The sequence below is a fragment of the Schistocerca piceifrons genome, chromosome 2 (genome assembly GCF_021461385.2).
Source record: "Schistocerca piceifrons isolate TAMUIC-IGC-003096 chromosome 2, iqSchPice1.1, whole genome shotgun sequence".
Classification (NCBI taxonomy): Eukaryota; Metazoa; Arthropoda; class Insecta; order Orthoptera; family Acrididae; genus Schistocerca; species Schistocerca piceifrons.
In genome coordinates, this window is record NC_060139.1 from 447,793,868 (window position 1) to 447,813,929 (window position 20,062).

The following is a 20,062-nucleotide window of genomic DNA, read 5'->3' on the forward strand; positions in this document are numbered from 1 at the left end:
GCACGTGTGAACGGGAAGTTTTGACCGCATTGCGTACAACGGATGTTCTTCCGTATCGAACTAGAAATTACGAAACTGTTGAGCTAAACTGTTGAGCGTTGTTTTATTTTCTTCTACGTCAGTAACAACTGAATTATTACGGAACGGTATAATCAGATTAAACTCTTGAGCGGTAATTATTATGTCTTCGTGGCTTTTTCTTTGGAGTGATTCTCATAATCTGTCATTTAGACTTCGACGTACATACTCTTCCTATCCGGCAGAAGGTTTTAGTCTGGCTCTGTTATATATTTATCCGTCTCCTTATCAGTTCGAATCAACGAGCGTACGGACAGTAATAAGAACTAATACCGGCCCTTTCCGGCAGATACAGAGAGCGCAATAGTGGTTACAAGATGCCCTGATGCATTCGTGGCAGCTATAAAAGGCCCCTAAATCACTTGTAGCGCCGCGCCCGTTCCCAGTGTTTATGGAGGCCTTCCGAGGGCGCGGCGTAAATCACGCGGACCGCGTAATTGCGAACCTCTGCCACGCGGCGCGGCGCGGCGCGACGGCGGGTGCCGCCGCCACACCTGCCACCCCACTCTGCTCCACTCAGCGACCGCCACGAGGCCGCCAGCCCTGGGACTCGCTTATGTCAGCGCGTTTCTGGAAGAAGTGTACACCACGTGAAGGAATCGTGCAATGAAACGGAAAGACGCTAAAATTGTACAACAACAGCAAAATGGAATTAACAAGTTCTAGACGATTCTTAAAGGAGGACATCGGGCATCATGAAAAAAATTATACTGACACACGGTCCAGTCACATTGGCATCCTGTCAAAAGCATGAACAGCCACTTTCTCAGCGCGGGCGTACAGGAGAAGAGTCAATGAGTTGTGGAAGATACAGATAGGAATGTGGAGCCATGTCTACTCCAGTCCCGTAGCTAGTTGCGAGAGGTTTCTAGGAAGCCATGGCCCGAACGGCCAGAACAAGCATTAGGCGGTAAATTCAGGGAGTTTAGCTGTCAGGTGAGTACGGTGCTCTCCGAATCATGCACGTAATCTATCAGCTGTGTGACACGTTCCATTGTCTTGCTGTACATGCAAGTGTGCCAAGGAAAAAACAAATTACACGTAGGTATGGACGTGATCCCCAAAAATAGATGCGCACTTGTGTTAATCCATTGTGTCTTCCATAACGACGACACCAACCAGGGGCCGCGGATCCAGTCCTCATACCATAACACTGTCTCCTTCATCCTGGACCCTTTGCGGCGGCGCGGTTCTTTCCGTCCCTTTACGACGAACCTGCACCTCAGCAGCTCATCAGTAGGAAAGCCGAGTGAAACCTACTGTAGTTCGACGTGAACCAGGCTGCAATTAAAGTCACTAATCTACGTTTCGGGAGAAGCACGAAATGAAAGGTTGGAAATTTTGTCCTCAATTAATCACTGCCAAGCCCGTGCTAGTCTTAACAGTCACTCACAATCCCTTTCACTCACGTTAGCAAGTTTATGGTGTTGCATCTCCCGAAAACGTAATAGCTACAAAAATACTAATTGTTTTTGATTGAGAACGCTCGCCAAATATTAAGTCTGTCGGTACCAAATGCAGTCACAGTTTTTAGCCACCGACCTGCTCAATACGCCACGCGGAATATGTCTTTCCTCGTCACAAAATGCACTTAAAAGTTCCGAAATTTCTACACACATCGGAACAATTATGCCGTCACTTTCCAACACTTTTGATGTATGAAACACTGCTAGATCCGGCAACTTATCATTTTAATCGGAACTACTACTGCACACGTCCGATCTCTTTCATGGCTAGGCCTCGACTCTTCTTTAGAATACTCTCAGTCTTCTCTACCAGCAGAGAAAGGCGCGCGAAGAATATTGCTTTACCATTGGTCAGTTTACTCAACAGCCAATAGCAAAACAACATTCTCCCGCGTCAATCCGCGCTTTTCATCAATAACCAATCGCAAAATAGTAAACCTAACTACTGCACTTTTTACCGACGTAATTATCTAATATGCTGAAGTTTTGTTTATGCATAAAGTTATTTACTACTGTTATTTATACCTGAATTAACTTTCTCTTTACCATAAACTTACTTTACAAATCTATTCTACAAAAATCCACTTTGTTCATATCCATACTTCTTCGAAATGTTCCCACACTAAATCCTACTACATAACTCGTTAAACAATTATCTTCATATTAACCTTAAACCACACTCACGCATCATTCATACTGCTAAAACACATTTATAACATTTTACATACACAAAAAGACATAATAACACTTTATGAAATTACTAGAACAGATTATGAAAAACATTCTATTACTTTAGTGCACTCTAGTGGGCACAATCGAAACTAAATGAGTCCCCTATCCAATATTGTCCTCTATCGGCTGATACATAAACTACGTGTGCGTCCAGTCTCACGTCACCATCTGTCACTATCCAGCTCTGAGACACATCCCCCACTTAACCGCCTCCAAGGCAGGATAGTTATACGGCGCTGCGCCTCAACTTCCGACGATTGCTGCAGCGTGGTAGCTTTCAGACGTTTCAAGCCAATGGAGCATGGATCGTCATTCATTCGAAAAGGCCACCTGTCACCTGTCAGTGGACATCAAGCTGCGGTACTGGCGTGTAAATTCCAGCCTTCGTCGCCGTTGAACAACACTCAGCATGGCTGCATGTAACAGGCGCCTGACACGGAGGCTCATAAAGAGCAACATTCGCTAAATGGTCGTTGAGGAGACACTGTTGGTAGCCACTTTGTGCATCTGGGCGGTCAGTTCCCCAACAGTTGCCGTCTATTCGCCCGTACACATCCCCACGGCTGTCGTTCATCCCTGCATCTATGACGTATGGTGCACCACAGTTGCCTCAGTGTCGGTTTTGGAGACCACCATTTTGCCTTGCACGGTGTACTTTAACCATAGCGGCCTGCAAACAGTTTACAAACTTAGCCGTTTCGAAAATGTTTCCACCGTTGTCCCGAAGGCCAATGTATGATGTATGACTGTCAGATAAATCGGTCTGTTTGTGCATTATGACAATGACTACACTGCTTTCCGCCCTCACCCCCCCCTCCTCCCCCGGCCCCTCCCGATACAATTTATAAACCATTTTCTTGGTACCCCCACATGCCGTCTGCGAGTGGTTATTGCCCACTGACGTCGAACATAAGCGATGGGCACTTTAATTTGGCTGGACCGTGTAATTAGGCCTGTACTATGTACGCTTCATTTTGCCAGCAGAAGGTAACGGTCGGAAATAAAGTATGAAAATTCAGTTACGACAGTCGAAATTTTTTGAAAAATTAAAAAAATTAAGCAAGAAGAAAATCTGAAGAAATTTGAACAACTATGGAATTAATACTCTACAGAGCGTGTGTACAGACTTACCAGTACTCCTGACCGCAGGTCACTCACTATGACCAATCCTCATTAAATTACATCACATTTGTTTAAAAAATGTTGATCTTATTTAACAAATATAATTACAACAATGTATTTTCACAGCAACATTACCTGCTTTCTGGTAGTAAATCAAAGACGAGAACCAAAAATTACAAGAGCGAACGGTGAGGTGCGAGCTACTATCCGACCGATGGCGGGCCGCGGTTGGTGCACTCCTGCTGTACAGTGAGGAGAGGATACATGGAGCCCAAGGACAGAGGACGAAAGAGGACACAGAAAACAACTGCGTATACAGAGACGGGAAAGAGAAATAGAAGTAAACTCAGAATTAAAAATACTATGTTTTAGATAATGCCGACAGGGCAGTAATACAAAACGATAAAGCACTTAGAAAGGACTACACTTCGTATTCCCCAAAAGACATAAACTGTGTTCGATCTTGGGGTCGAAGACCACTGAGGTGACCAACGGAGAGTTAGGAAGACCAAAACTGACGTTAAGAAGTAGAAGTCAAGACAGGACACACAGAAAAATGCGTGTGCAAAGGAAAAAAAAAGAATCAAGAAGCCCGAGAAACGTGAGCTGAGCAGATTGATCTATTCTTTTGACGTTAGTTAATTTTCTTGTCGCGTGCTGTCAATATCTGCGCAGATAACACAAAACAAATAAATGAAGTTGTGTTCATGGAACTGAAAAACAAAAACAGAAAATAGGAAAGTAAGATGCATTGCAGTGCTCTATTCACTGCCTTTCAGTTACGCGATGAAGACCGGTCCCATTTATCGTGAGAGGTGACACAATGATTAAAAATATTCTGTTCTTATTGGAAAGGCGCAGAGATCAGATCATAGTCCAACCACTGTGAGTTAGGTATTCTATTGTGTTCTCAAAATAATTCATATGGATGGCGGCACGGTTCTCTCGCAACTTCGGTGCCGGTGCAGCGATGCTGTGCCTGTCCCCACGGCACCTCTCACGATGCTTGAGCGTTCACTACCTGGCCGCGAGAATGCCGACAAGGATCGAGTTTGTCCTAAGGCAAAGAGTGGTCCGTAACTCAGTGAAACCCACAGTTCAATATATTTATTCGTTCTGCATGCGTTCGGGAACGTCTATCTTAGCCGCCTCACCCAATGGTGAGGTGGCTAATATATAAGATGCGTCATAATTAACAACGAAAACTGACACGATAACGGAAGTAAAAACGTTCCAGGAAGCAAGGGTCTGCAAATGAGCCATCTGATAAGATATACAGGCCACCAACAACTTCACGGAGGTTTTGTCCCAGTTATCGCAAATGTATTCGGGATTTAAGCTTCTCTATGTATTAAGTCCCCATCTAATGCAGCTAGTCGGACCTGGTGGTCTAGCGGTAAAGCGCTTGACTGGAAACCAGGAGGTCGCGGCGTCGAATCCCGGCCGTATCTCGAATTCTTGAGTCTGCGTAGCCGTTACCTCAGAACGATGTGATGAGTCGCCAGAAACGACACGTGGTTCAGATTCAACGAAGCACTGTAAGTCTCCTTTCCCCATTTGGGTAAGTGGAGCAGGTTAGGGACACGCAAGTCGCCGAAGTGGCGTCCAATTGAAAGACTTGTTCCAGACAGAAGAGCCAAATGAAAAGAAATGTTATTGAGCTAAAGCTACTGGTGTAGGACGACACTGTACGCGTCAGTGTTGTACAAGTTGGACAGGTCTAGCAGGGGCTATAACTTGGCCTCCAAGTTCATTTCAACTCAGTCCCCTGTTACTCCAGTTCTTCAACGGGAATTCTGTGCCCTTCATTTTTGAGATGCCCCAGTCAGTATGATCATGAGGACTAATCTTTCCTCCCGCACAGGTTATGAAGGCCCAAAGGTACCGGCCGGTCGCCATGTCATCCTCAGCCCACAGGCATCACTGGATGCGGATATGGAGGGGTGTGTGGTCAGCACATCGCTCTCCCGGCCGTATGTCAGTTTCCGAGACCGGAGCGGCTACTTATGAATCAAGTAGCTCCTCAGTTTGCCTCACAAGGGCTGAGTGCACCCCGCTTGCCAACAACGCTCGGCAGACCGGATGGTCATCCATCCAAGTACTAGCCCAGCCCGACAGCGCTTAACTTCGATGATCTGACGGGAAGCGGTGTTACCACTGTGGCAAGGCCGTTGGCATCACGAGGACTGATGTCAGATAAAAGTGTAGTGCTCAGAAGCGGTCTGGAAAAATTACAAGGGTGTTGCAGGGGGGGGGGGGGATTATGCTGAGCGATCATACTTGCGAAAAAAATTCGATACGTTGCGCCTTGTCTGAGTTGCTTAGCATTGAAGCTAGCCAGTCAGGGATATTACAGCTGGTTCTAAATGAACAATTGCAACTGATCACATTACCACTCTTAAACTTAACAAAATAAAGTAAACTTGCTACTAACCACAAAGTGTCCCAGTAGCAAACAAATTCACACCCCAATATAATGTAATATCTCTTATGTGTTTACATTTCTAACTGTAACTCAACTGTAGCAATGTAATACTTGGTATATATTAATGCACAATTTTGCTGATAACAAAATGTAACCCCCCAATGAAAACATCACTGTTGTTCAACCAGCAATGAGTGTCCAGTGCAACTGTTCACAACAAATACCAAAAAATTGTAATTATGTAATAATGTGTATTCTAAATAATTCTAATTGTTGTCACACATGGTACTGGCATACCATAAAATGTGATTTATTATGTTAAAGAACGGTTTTACAGAACAAAAAGTCAAAAGACCCATTTGACAATTCCAAAGATAATACCACAACTAAAGATCGTATGTAAGTGCGTTGTATCTTAGTCCAGAATGCTTAGTTCGTAAGAACAGAAGCTCCTTGTAAACAATAACCAGTAGTTATCTGAAGATGGCCTAATAAGCTGAAAACTAATTTATACAAATAAAAATCTCAACACTCAATATGGAATTTTTCTATTAAGAAGTGACGGAAAAATCCATAAATAAGGATAAAATGATCTTCACTGATGAGAATAAGTTCAGTTTGGGTGGACAGGATGGATTTCAATATTATTGGCATGATCTGAGAACAGAGCAGCAGGTAAGAATGAGCAGAAATTTTGATGTTGGAAGTGTTACTATTGAGGCAGCCTCCTGCGCTAAAGTCACGCACTGCTTGACTGAACACTAGAGTGAACTCTGACATGTACACTGAGATGCTACAGAAGGAACTGATTCGAATATATGAGAACCATGGGGACCAAAGTTTAATGTTTCAAAAATGTAATGCATCTTTATGTTTCTGCTACAGCCAAAAAGCTCTTTGAAGATAAAGATCTCGAGGCCTTGCCCTGGCCTGCACGTAGTCCGTATGTAAACTCCGTGGAAATCAGTTGGGGGAATACTCGCGAGGAGTGTTTATCGTAATGGAAGGCAATTTGAGGCCGTATGTGAGCTAAAAAATCGGCACGAAAAGCGAGGGCTTCCGTTTCACTGCTAGAACTACAAACCATACCAAAATCAATGCTGAAGAAAATTTTCGAGGTAATTAAGAAGAACGGAAGTTGAACAAAGTACTAACACTGCAATAACACAACAGGACAATGAATGCTTTTACGCTAATTTCCATCCAGGATATGCAAACGCCTTATTTTGTTATTCGTGCTATGAAAGAAACTATGTAATCCGTCATCATTGATTACGTCTTATATCTATCTACAACTTACATAGTATATTCGATACATGTGTGTTTCGGTCATTGTATTACTACCTTCTTGGAACTCTGTCTTTATGCTGATTTCCACTACTATATAGCGGGTGATCAAAAAGTCAGTATAAATTTGAAAACTGAATAAATCCCGAAATAATGTAGATAGAGAGGTACAAATTGACACACATTCTTGGAATGACATGGGGTTTTATTAGAACCAAAAAAATACAAAAGTTCAAAAATGTCCGACAGATGGCGCTTCATCTGATCAGAATAGCAATAATTAGCATAACAAAGTAAGACAAAGAAAAGATGATGTTCTTTACAGGAAATGTTCAATATGTCCACCATCATTCCTCAACAACAGATGTAGCCGAGGAATAATGTTGTGAACAGCACTGTAAAGCATGACCGGAGTTATGGTGAGGCATTGGCGTCGAATGTTGTCTTTCAGCATCCCGAGAGATGTCGGTCGATCACGATACACTTGCGACTTCAGATAACCCCAAAGCCAATAATCGCACGGACTGAGGTCTGGGGACCTGGGAGGCCAAGCATAACGAAAGTGGCGGCTTAGCACACGATCATCACCAAACGACGCGCGCAAGAGATCTTTCACGCGTCTAGCAATATTGGGTGGAGTGCCATCCTGCATAAACATCGTACGTTCCAGCAGGTGTTTATCAGCCAGGCTGGGGATGATGCGATTCTGTAACATATCGGCGTCCCTCTCACCCGTCACAATAGAAGATACTGACGTTTTGCTGTCCAGCGCCATCTGTCGGAAATTATGTGATTTTTTTTGTTCTAATAAAACCCCATGTCATTCCAAGCATGTGTGTCAATTTTTACCTCTCTATGTACATTATTCCGTGGTTTATTAAGTTTTCAAATTTATACTGACTTTTTGATCACCCTGTACATGTATTTATAGATATGGCGTCCCACCTAACTCTGCCACCTCATGTAGAAAATAAAATGTTTCCCCAGGATGCACCTATGTCGCGTGCCCACGCAATGGGCGGGAGTGCACATTCCCTACAAGTAAATAAGCATCACTTTCAACACAAATTTACGTTTTTTTCTAGGGAAATTAAAACTGGAGCTACCGATAGTTGTGACAGACTTGATTTCACTGCTCGAAACCTTATACTTTCTGGAATACTTAGACTTTAAATAATGGAAACCATGCCACAGTTTCTGCCGTAATGTTGTAACACTGTAATGCGGGTTGCCTGCACTGTTCTGAAGCCTGCTTTAGGCGATCCTTGCTTGCTCTGCGCAGTAATGCAGAAGTCGTGGTGCCGTTGCCATCCTTTAAAATCTGTGTATTTCTGGAGGTATGAGTTTTAGAAAGTGGAAACAAGTCTGCCGTGGCTAACTGTACGTCTAATTGCATTTTTCACATTTTCTTTCGTTTCGAAAATACATGAGGTGGTAGAGTTAGATGGGACACCTCATGAAGTATACTCAGTATTGTAAAACACTCAGTATAATGTCATTTATTGAAATTGAACTCCGCTTCTCGAAAAATCACTATATATACACACAAAAACAAATAACTTGTAGACGACCATTCATCAAGAGCATCGGTGAGGTCTGTCGGAGCTGGTCCCAGCTCGTCGAGGAACTGGCTGTACTGCTTTTTTTTCTTTATTGTATTTCAATTCCCCATCGGGGTGGGCTGGCAGCAGCATATGCGCTGCTCTTCAGCCGAAAGACATAGAACAAACAATAGAAGACAGTTAAAAATATACAAAGGAGAGAATATGGTGAACATAGATCTAAAAAAGAGGGAACATCATGGAAGGCAATAGACAAAAAAAAAGGGGCGACTGTAAAGTGGAGATAAAAACCGTAAAAAAGTAGCGCACACAAAAAACCACACACTGGGACAATTAAAAGAACACAAGGCACAGTACGACCGGAGCATGAAAGTATCGACGGATGACAGCGAAGCTCAAGGCAGTACACAATTAAAATCACACCTCGTGACGCACAGGAGAAACAGCACTAAACACAAAACTGGCGTGGCACACTGACGATGAGGGTCTGCCAGGCGCAAGGAGATGAGGGAGACTGGAAGAAAGCCCGCATCTCGTGGTCGTGCGGTAGCGTTCTCGCTTCCCACGCCCGGGTTCCCGGGTTCGATTCCCGGCGGGGTCGGGGATTTTCTCTGCCTCGTGATGGCTGGGTGTTGTGTGATGTCCTTAGGTTAGTTAGGTTTAAGTAGTTCTAAGTTCTAGGGGACTGATGACCATAGATGTTAAGTCCCTTAGTGCTCAGAGCCAGACTGGAAGAAGGGAGGGACGGGAAGAGAGGGGGGAGATGGGCGGGGGGCGCGCTGAAGAGGGCCAGGTAGGGAGGGATGTGGGAAGGAAAGAGGCAAGGATGGGGTGCAGGGTCTCAGGGGGGGGGGGAGGAGGGGAGAGGAAAAAGGGGGCCCTGGGGAAAGGGGGGGGGGGCTGTACTGCTGCTGCGCTGGCCTTATAAAGCCGGCGGATGCCAACGGAGTACTTCAACTTTCCCTGTATCTGTGAGGCGGCCTCTGCAGAAAAAGGTTCGCATTTGTCTCTAGCAAGTTCTGTTTGTTTTGAAGAATTGTTTTCCTCTTGGTTGCGCCTGCAAGTGCTTGTGTATATTATATGGTACGCAGGGGTGCCTTGAGTGTAGTCTGCCTGGCAGGGGCCGTCTGTGGCAGACGTAACACCTCATATATGAGAAACATACAGGAAACGCAGAAGGATGTAGGGTGCAGTAGGTACTGGGAGATGAAGAAGCTTGCACAGGATAGAGTAGCATGGAGAGCTGCATCAAACCAGTCTCTGGACTGAAGACCACAACAACAACAACAACAACACGGGAAACGCTAAGGTATTCTACTGTCAAACGATTGTGTAACCATACAGTGAGATGCCTTGGCGCTTGCTGTATGTTCGTTGCATTCTACAGAGCTGGAGAGGGCAGCCTAACTGCCAAACCCGGTAATCATCTGTATTACATTGCAAATGCGAGTGTGATAACTAATCAGGTATTAACTTTCATCTAATTTTAGCTCCCTTCTGACTGCAAAACAGTAGCAAATTTTCGTGGAAGACCGAAGTTTTAACGGCCTGTGCCAGAAAAATGGGAGTTTACTCGGTTTGTAGAGAGACACTTGCTACTTTGCAGGCAGCATGTTGTACAGTGTGCGCGCGGCTCCTCGCAGACGGGAGCAGGTGCTGAGAAGGGAAGCTGCGGCGACCGGTGCACGAGAGCGCTGGAGCGGCGCGGCGCGGCGCGGCGGCCAGGTGGAGGTGTGGGTGTTGTGTGGTGTGGTGTAGAGGGCTGCCCGCCGTGTGGCGTGACGCCGCTGTACTCGCGGAGGGCGTGGCCGAGACACGCATTGTTCTGGCCCGCCGACAGCCGCCCTCTCCATTCAGCTTTCACCGGCCGCTGGAATGCACGCCGCTGCGAGGAAGCCGCTCTCCGGTACGGCACCGCACCTCAGAAACGAGGCCGCGAGTTCACCACCGCCGCATAAACAAGTCGCACTGGCACTACACCCACACATCACGGGGCAAACACTGCCTTGCTAGGAGACATACAAACAAAGTGCCGTTGATTACAGGATACACACTCGGTAGTAATTTGGAGGTAAAAAGGCGGCCTGATAGAGAGTGACAAACTGAATGGCACAAGTAAGAGTGCAAACGTATCACGCCGTTTCTTTTGTTTTTCGAATAGTAAAGAGTACAGCAGTCAGTTACAAATAATGTTTATTGCATATCCAGATTTCGGTCACTGTGTAGGCAACTGCAATGCTGAAGGACATATAAACAACCATTTACATTGATATGATACGCGGGTTGGTGTGGAAATCATTAGAACAAAGGCGTTTCTCGTTGCGCCGAGATGTTTTCAACAAATGACAATCTCGAATCTTCTACTCTGAATATTTCATTCATACCCAGCTACAAAGCGAAAAATGATCGTCGTAATAAAATAAATCAGAGTTCGTACGGAAAGACTGACGTGTTCGTTTTTCCCAAGCGCTGGTGGAAAGTGGAATAGTAGAGAAATAATGTGAAACTGGTTCACTTAAATGTGAACTGCGGTGTAGTCGTGTTGATGTAAACAGTAAGGTAACATGTTTGCCTTAGTAAACGTACAGTTGTATAACTTTTAAACGACAGTCGCAAAATACATACCGGTAAATGTAAATTAAAACATTAAAATCACTTACATATGCACTTAGTCCCATGGACTACTCGTTTCAGAGGCTGAGTTCACACCGAGGCCGTGTTTGCAGTTACAACACAGTTGGCTTCAGTGTACGTCATACCAATCTACAGCGCTCTCGTTACATCTGTCATGCGATGACGACATGTATTAACTTTATTTTACACTTCGTATGTTTTGTTTTTTTATTTTTTTAAAACTTATGTGCGTAAAACAAATAAGGTGGTTGTAACTAAAAAAAGTGACTAACATTTTACAGTTAAATGGTCGTTATTGTGTGATTTACCAAGTGACATCGATTACTGCTGCATACATTGCTACTGAGCACGGTTTACAAAATACAAAACATTTTTCTCAAAATATCTAAGGTAATAACTATTTTATGATAACTACATTACATATCAAGAACAGTTGAAGGAATTGGAACAGACAATAGTGGTATTATAATCACACCAGCAGCGATATGTCGATACGACCACAAGCCTTTCTACTTTAAAATGTCGTCTTTCATAAGTTTCACATAAAAAACATAATAATTTGGACAGTTTGGTGTTACAACTAATAAACTTTCAATTACATAATGTAATAATGTGGGTTGCCTCCAGAAAGTTTGTACTCATATGCGGTCTAGTCTACTGTCTTCTGACTGGTTTGGTGTGCCCCACCACGAATTGATGTCCTGTGCCAACTTCTTCATCTGAAAGTAGCACTTACAATCTACGTGCTCAATTACTTGTTGTATGTATTCCTATCACAGCCACGCTGTATACTTTCTACGCCCTACAGCTCCCACAAGTACAGTGGAAGACATTTCCAAGTCCCACCATATGGCCCATTCTTCTTGTCAATGTTCTTCCAAATGTTACCTTTTCTCGTCGATTCTGCGGAGAAGAACCGCCCCATCTCTTATCTTATCCACACGCCGATGATTCTGAAAAGAATCGAGCTCCCATGCATAAAACAACTTCAGGCTTCAAATTACTTTACAAATCACTCAATGTGTTAAGTATTTGATGGTAAGTATGTAAGCGAGAATAAGTTTAGAAAAGTTTTCAAATTATGTTTAAATTTTTTTGGAAATTGCTAAGTACTCTCGTTATCAAACACTAGATGAGAAGTTCGTAATCTGCGCTCCGTTTTCAGCAAGAGCTAGTCTTTCACTCATCTCAATGTTTGTGACATCATATCACCTAAAGTATATGTCGTGAAAATAATTTTACGGGTGAATTCACTGTCTGCAAAGTGTGTTGCGAATATAGATTCGGAAAATAAGGGTCGCCATTGTTTTTAAAAGACTCTATGATACAGCAGGTGACACAAGTAAACGCCATATGAATCCACACCCGTTGCTGGTTCAGCGACGGAAGGGGCGTTAGCAGAGGACGAATGGCGCAGATAGAGCTCTGAAGAGAGATCTGCGGCAGACCGGCATGCCCGAGGTTATTCGATTACATATCGTGACAGCGGATGGACGTGTACTGACTAAGTGGTCGCAAATGGAAGGGGGTGCTGTTATCCGATAGGAGCGGACACATCGGATTAATTCGACGCCGTCCATGAACGCTTACAGACCATGCATGGTGAAGAGGTCATGGTTTGTCAAACGGTTGGTCGCTGATGTCACATGTTCAGAGTAGGACGGTAGAGTGCAAAGGATGACGGTCAAAGTGGGCGTCCCTCCACATCCACGAATGAAGTCAACATCGCTGACTGTGCGACTATTCCTTGCATGGCAGGGCAACGGAGTTTTACCAGACTGGTTTCTTCAAACTGATTGTACGCTACGACAAATGTCTCAATGTCGGTGGCAACTGTGTCGAAAAATAGTGCTAGATGTGTAGATCATGACACCATGGTGTATTTGTTTTGTCAATAAAGTTTCCGTGTGGAAAACAATGACGAAACTTACTTTCGGAACGTCACTCATAGGAAAGTAGTAATGAATTAAAATTTCATGTCTGATGCCGTAGTTTTGCTGCATGAACAGCGAAAATGTAGGAAACAATAAACATTTTTTCTTTATCTTTAAAGTAGAATAGACGGTGATGTGTGACATCTCTGCCGAAAGAGCACAATGCCAGTGCACGCACAAGTGTTTTGGAGCACACCGTTCATCGTACATTGTTGAACGTGGAGCTCCTCAGCAAACCACTCTTAGGTGTTCACATGTTGGCGGCGCAACGACATCGTCAATTACGACTTCAGTGGATACAGGGCCATAGGGATTCGACCGTCGATCAGTGGAGATGTGTCGGCTCTTCGGGTGAACCACATTTTTGCAACACTAGGTCGGCGGTCGGCTCCGGAAACGCCGTCATCGACGCGAACGACGGTTCCAAAGGTGCAGCGTCTCACGGATGCAGGCTGGTGGGAGCAGTATTATACCACGGGAGTATTTTCCTGCTCTTGCATGGGACCTGTGGTAATAATCGAAGACATGCTGACATTTGCGAAACATCTACATCCTTTCATGCTTGCTGTCTTCACTGACGGCGATGTCATCTTTCAGAAGTATAATCGTCCGTGTGTCAGAGCCAGAACAGTGCTACAGTTGTTTGAAGAGCATTATAGTGAACTCACGTTGATGTCTCGGCGACCAAATGCGCCTGATGCTAATCCTATGGAATCCATCTGGGCCGCTATCGGGTGCCATCTTCTCGTACGCGAATCAGCGGCCCGTTATTTACGCGAATTACGTCATCTGTGCATAGACATCTAATGTCACATCCCTCCACAAATCTACCAACGATGTGTCGGATTCCAAAATGGTTCAAATGGCTCTGAGCACTATGGGACTTAACATCTGAGGTCATCAGTCCCCTAGACTTAGAACTACTTAAACCTAACTAACCTAAGGACATCACACACATCCATGCCCGAGGCAGGATTCGAACATGCGGCCATAGCAGCAGCGCGGTTCCGGACTAAAGCGCCTAGAACCACTCGGCAACAGCGACCGGCTCTGTCGGATTCCTGACACGCAGAATCAGTGATGTATTTCGTTCCAAAGAAGGACAAACAAGTTACGAGTGTTAAGCAGGTGGTGATATGTTTTGGCTCGTAACGGTGCTTGTGTTACTGTGTTGAACCTTTCACGATGTGTAGATTATCTCAGCATTTTAAACTTTTAAATTCAGTCCCTATTCATTTGAAATATTGAAAATCAGATTTTGTTGCCCCTGGAAGCAATTAGATAGGCAACCTGTAACAAGATCAGGCTTCCGTGGCCTGAGATACGTTTTCTTCCTCCCTTTAGCCTTGCTCCCATTGTAAAGTGCAACGTCAGAAGTGGCTATCTGGTGTCTTTACCAGAATCTACACTGATCCTCATCGATCAGAACAGATATCTACGGGGAGCCAAGTTCTTTGAAAGATGCACATTTGTTCGGCTTTCTCGTGCGGTCAATGCAAGTTTTGCGATTTGAGCGCGGGTGCCTCTTTCCGTAAGTGCGAGTAGATAGAGGCATTAGGTAGCTTAGCGACTGGAGGCAGGCGGAAACTGGAGTGTTACAAAATTATACCGAATGTATGTAAAGATAAAAAATAAAGTAAATGTATATGTGGAACTCTTTTTCAGAGGAAGAATATGAATTAAATAACTGAGAGGAAGAGATTGTAGAGTAATAAGAAGGCAGTAAGGACGTTGCATTCAGGTTTAGGTGGCTCAAGTTTTGAAGGTTAACTGTTACATTTGCACAATGTGAGATAGAAATCATTTAAACTTTAGTAATTTTCGTTGGGAAAATTTCCGGGATTTACTAGCGAGAGTGAAAATATAGTAGTATTGTAAAACAGTGAGGAACGCGCGAACTGAAACTTGCTAGAGCTGAAACTTTGGCTAATAAACAGTGACTATAAGTACAAGGTCTCCGTCTTCATTACTGAACGTAAGTCAAGAATGCTGTATTATCTGTTAAAACGAATATTTTATCAAACTGTGTAGAAGATCGAACAGGGACATGGTACAGGTGCTAGGCACTCAATCACTGCTCTTAACCTTCCCTTGTTTACGTATACTGTGAACATCACCCAAATAAAGTAGTTTCCGATTGCCTTTATTAATTTTGTGACCGCGAATAACCATCAACATATAGCTAAATGGGGTGGAAATGTAGAAAGGATTTCTGAGATTGTTCTGAGTGTTAGTGAGCAGCTTAAAACGAAGCTCACGCACCTGTCGCGTGGATTTGAACATTTTGAGACATTACTGTCATAATGCTATGCGATATTGACTCATTTTTGTCATCATTTCGTGGTTAATTTTATTTGCAGTGTATGGGACACATTTGATTGGAGAAAAGGTTTGCGATTTTCTCACTGGAAAAGTGTTCTCTCAGTGTGGTCTGTGGGTCCTCTTTGTAGCAGGAAGTGGTCAGCGAATCTCATTACAGATGGCAAAGGTTCCCTGGCAGCTGGACAGTAAGACTGTGGCCTGCGTCGTGCTTTTGTTAGCAGAGCCGGCGCCTCTCCTAGCCCTGAGCGGAAGGCGCCGTGCCGTCACTTCAGTCTGCAGTGAATCGTTGAGGGTGACAGTCTTGCCTGTATTCTGTTCAGACATCAAAGGACCAGATACCGACACTCTACCCAGCCGTGCGTGTGAAGTCCATTGCTTTTGCTCCCAAATTTGATGCAACCAAGGGATTTGAGTCACCCCACCACTCTGTTGGGTGGGAAGAAGTCGCCACACTTCTATCCGAATACGACTCTCTTGTTTGTTACGGTGCTTTTTGTAAGCCAAGTTTATGTAGTGTTCCCCATTTTTTCATGAAATAATGGATATTCTCGATTATCACACTGACAACAGCATTGAGTAGTCCACTCCAAATAGAGTTTTTTTGGAAGGAGAGAGTTGTGGAGGAAGATGTATGTTTTGTAGTCATTCGATCACCGCCTGCTATGAGTCACTCGTCTCCCGGCCACCGTTTGCTTGATGGGCGCACGGTTTGCAGATTTTTGGGAAATGCGCGTGCCGCAGTTGCAATAGCTCTGAACAGCTCACTACTTACTTACTTTGCCACGTAACTTGTGTGGTTAATTTGGTTATAATTAGTGTCATCTTGTTGGATCGTTATCTACGACTTTGCGGTGTGCCCAGATGAATAGATCTTGTTGCACTGTCTCCGTTAAGTTTTCGACGATTTTCAGTGCCTCCCCACAGTGTTAGCATCATTTTGTAAGTACTGGAAAGTCTTGCCTTCCAGTTTAAGATGAAGTGTTATAATGCTTTGTTTTCCCTTCAGTCTTCTTCCGTGGTTTTATATCTGGTCATTACGTATGGCGGACTCAGCTTGCAATTTGTTGCCTGATTACGGGTCCCATCCAAACAATTTATTCAGAACATAGAAGAGCACCTATTTTTCTGACGCGGTGATTTGGGCCGGCCGCAATGGATGAGCGGTTCTAGGCGCTTCAGTCTGGAACCGCGCCACCGCTACGGTCGCAGGTTCGAATCCTGCCTCGGGCATGGATGTGTGTGATGTCCTTAGGTTAGTTAGGTTTAAGTAGTTCTACGTCTAGGGGACTGATGACCTCAGATGTTAAGTCCCATAGTACTCAGAGCCATTTGAACCATTTTTTGCGGTGATTTGGACATAATTAGACACGATTTCTAAGATTTTCTGTGAGTTGTCAGTGCCTATATCTTACACACTGTGAAACTGTGTTCTGTGCTTGGAAGGCTGACAGATGAGTTCTTCCAAAGAGTACCCGCCATGTACTTACACGATGTGATGGGGGAAGTAGACGGATTAGCGAGGGCTAGAGCTCGTTTTCTGGAAGTTACTGCTTCGGTGTCATCAGATGAACTAGAGTTGAGTTTTTGATATTTGTGGTCGTTTTGATATTTTCGTGTAATTTTCGACGTTTTGTGTAGTACTGATAATCTTGGGAGGTTCATTTTCACTGTTGGTATGAGAGTCCAGTTTCATGGAACTGATGGAGCCTAACCCGATGTCACATGTAACTAGAACTTAGTGACACGTTCTCTTTCTTAACACTGCTTTACTTTTATCTCTATTACAGAAGTCGCTTTACGTATATTTCCTGTGGCTCAGGAATTGGTGAGAGTCTAGTTTCGAAACAGGAAAAAAAAAGAAAGAAGACAAAACCTGTGCAACTCTTGAGGTTGTGCAAAGCTCTTTTTTGCAATCTAGATCATGCACGCTGACAAGAAACATGCCATAGTTAGGGTTACCCACAGTAACAGGGAGGCGTACCGATGGTACAGTAGTTGTTCATGCATCACCTCTGCGACCGGAGGACGAAGGACAAAACTGGACTGGCACTTAGCGTACGGTACACTACAATGTAGATGTAGAGATAGGTATAGACATGGAAGAATAACATCGGTTCGCACCGTCACACACTCTCCCAGTAAACAAAGGAGCCTCTGAAGGACAGCAACTGCAAAAAGGATATCTCATCGGAGTTTACTGAACATATGTGTGAGACTCGCTCTCACCAAGCAATGAATCGTGTAGTATTCGTTAGGTCTTACTCATCTCTCGCATTTATCTTGTTTCATAAGGATCGTAGATAGAATACCACTACTCAACAATGGGTCGGACGACAGTTCAGTAAATAGCTTGTTTCGTAGATGAGGTGCGGTGGCCAAAAAATATTTCCAACAATCTGTACATGTCATTTGATTTTCCTACGACTGGGTGCATGCACTCGTATCATATTTAGATGCATAAATACAGTTTGACTGCTAGAATTGACTCAAATGACTTATCGTTCATAATGTGGGCAAGTAATGGAAGACCTTGCTTATACTGACAGCCACAAGCAAATTTTATTACCGTAATCCAGTATTTCAGCATTTTCAAGAAATTTTCGTCGATACCGTCTCTCTGTATAAGAATCGTGTCTCCAATCAGTGTGACAGTTCCGACGTTATCTGCTGGGACGTTTAATGTGTATCGTGAATGATTATAGTAGTACGTCATTTCTTTCAGTTGCGCCGGATGGCGCTTACGTTGCAGCCCACGTTGAATCTATATATACAACAACTAACTTCATGGTACATACGTCTGAAATCGTCGCCCGTTTAACGACAAGAATAGGTGTGCCACGCGCACTTGGGAAACATACAGCATCGCTGTGACAAATTTTACGAGGGTAATCCCAACAGTAAGGTCTCCTATTTTTTTTATAAGTACATAGACCTGTTTATTTCTACAATGGTTTACATCAGTTTACAACTTGAACATTTAGATATTTTTAGACATATTCACCATTTCTGTCGATGCATTTTTGTAGACGCTGTGGCAGTTTTTGTATGCCCATGTCATACCAGCTCGTCGCCATGCTCTTCAGAAAGTTATGAACCTCTTCTTTCACCTCGTCGTCGGAGCTGAATCGCTTTCCGGCCAAATGTTCTTTTAACCTAGGGAACAAGTGATAGTCACTGGGAGCCAAGTCAGGACTATGGGGCGGGTGGGTGATTATGTTTCACTGAAACTGTTGCAGGAGAGCAACGGTTTGCCGAGCGATGTGTGGGCGAGCGTTGTCATGGAGAATGTGTACGCCCTTGCTCAACATTCCTCTTCTCCGGTTCTGAATTGCTCGTTTGAGTTTTTTCAGAGTCTGACAATACCTGTCAGCCTTAATTGTGGTCCCAGCGATTCAGCTCCGACGACGAGGTGAAAGAAGAGGTTCATAACTTTCTGAACAGCATGGCGGCGAGCTGGTATGACATGGGCATACAAAAACTGCCACAGCATCTACAGAAATGCATCGACAGAAATGGCGATTATGTCGAAAAATAGCTAAATGTTCAAGCTGTAAACTGATGTAAACCATTGTGGAAATAAACAGGTCTATGTACTTATAAAAAATAGGAGACCTTACTTATGGGATTACCCTCGTACGTGCTTCTCATATTTACAATCATTTCAGAAAATAGTGTTCCATCTGGTCTGAAAGGAGCTCCACATCGCATGGGGCACAGTCCGTTGGTGGAATTCATACGTAGTTATTATCGTCACATCTAATGTAACATGCCCAATCGATTCAGGCTGCTGGCGGACTAGTGGATTTCAGCATGTTAGGAACAAATGATCGACTTCACACTTGATCATACAATAACAGCTTCGTACACGCGCACGCACTAAGCCGGTATTAACTGATGAGGAAAAACATCACGAAGACTGCTGGAGTTGGCACTGTCCGCCGAGAGACTGAATGCTGCCTAGCGTCGTTGTGTGCACGTGATGCTAAAGGCAAATGTGTAAGCGGAGCAGAGGCGAATGGCAAGTCAGTCCATCGACGATACGGGTCGAAAAAGGGGAAATCCACTGGCCTAAGCGACACTGGCAAAGGGCAGATGGTTATGGCCTGGTGCCGGGGACGAGCTTTCCGGAAACGCCGAAGCTGATCGGCTGTTCGTTGAAGAACGGGGAAATCACTAGCGGACGACAAGGCGTTGGACGTCCACGCCTCGTCACAGAACGTGGAAATCCGGGAGCTGTCCACTGTGTGGCAGATCTGATGACAGAGAACAGAGCAAGCACAAGTTTTTCAGACCACACCACCCAATGCACGTCGTTCAGCATGGCGCTCCTGCGTTTTCCCACGTTGATCCAAAGACTTCGTCAGTTACGATTTCAGTCGGCGCAAGATCATCGAGACTGGACTATGGATTAATAGAAGCGTGTCGCCTGCTAGCACGAATCACGTTTCTTGTCACACCAGGTGGATGTTCATGTCCGGGTATGCCGACATCCAGAAAAAC

General features: G+C 44.3%; 1 protein-coding gene and 1 pseudogene across 1 annotated transcript in view; one reads left to right on the forward strand and one right to left on the reverse strand.

Annotated features, from left to right (window-relative positions):
• The window catches only part of LOC124775466, a 737,529-nt gene that overhangs the window by 380,864 nt on the left and 336,603 nt on the right, over positions 1–20,062 (forward strand). The window lies entirely within an intron of this gene.
• Positions 5,457–5,574, reverse strand: LOC124778206 (annotated as a pseudogene).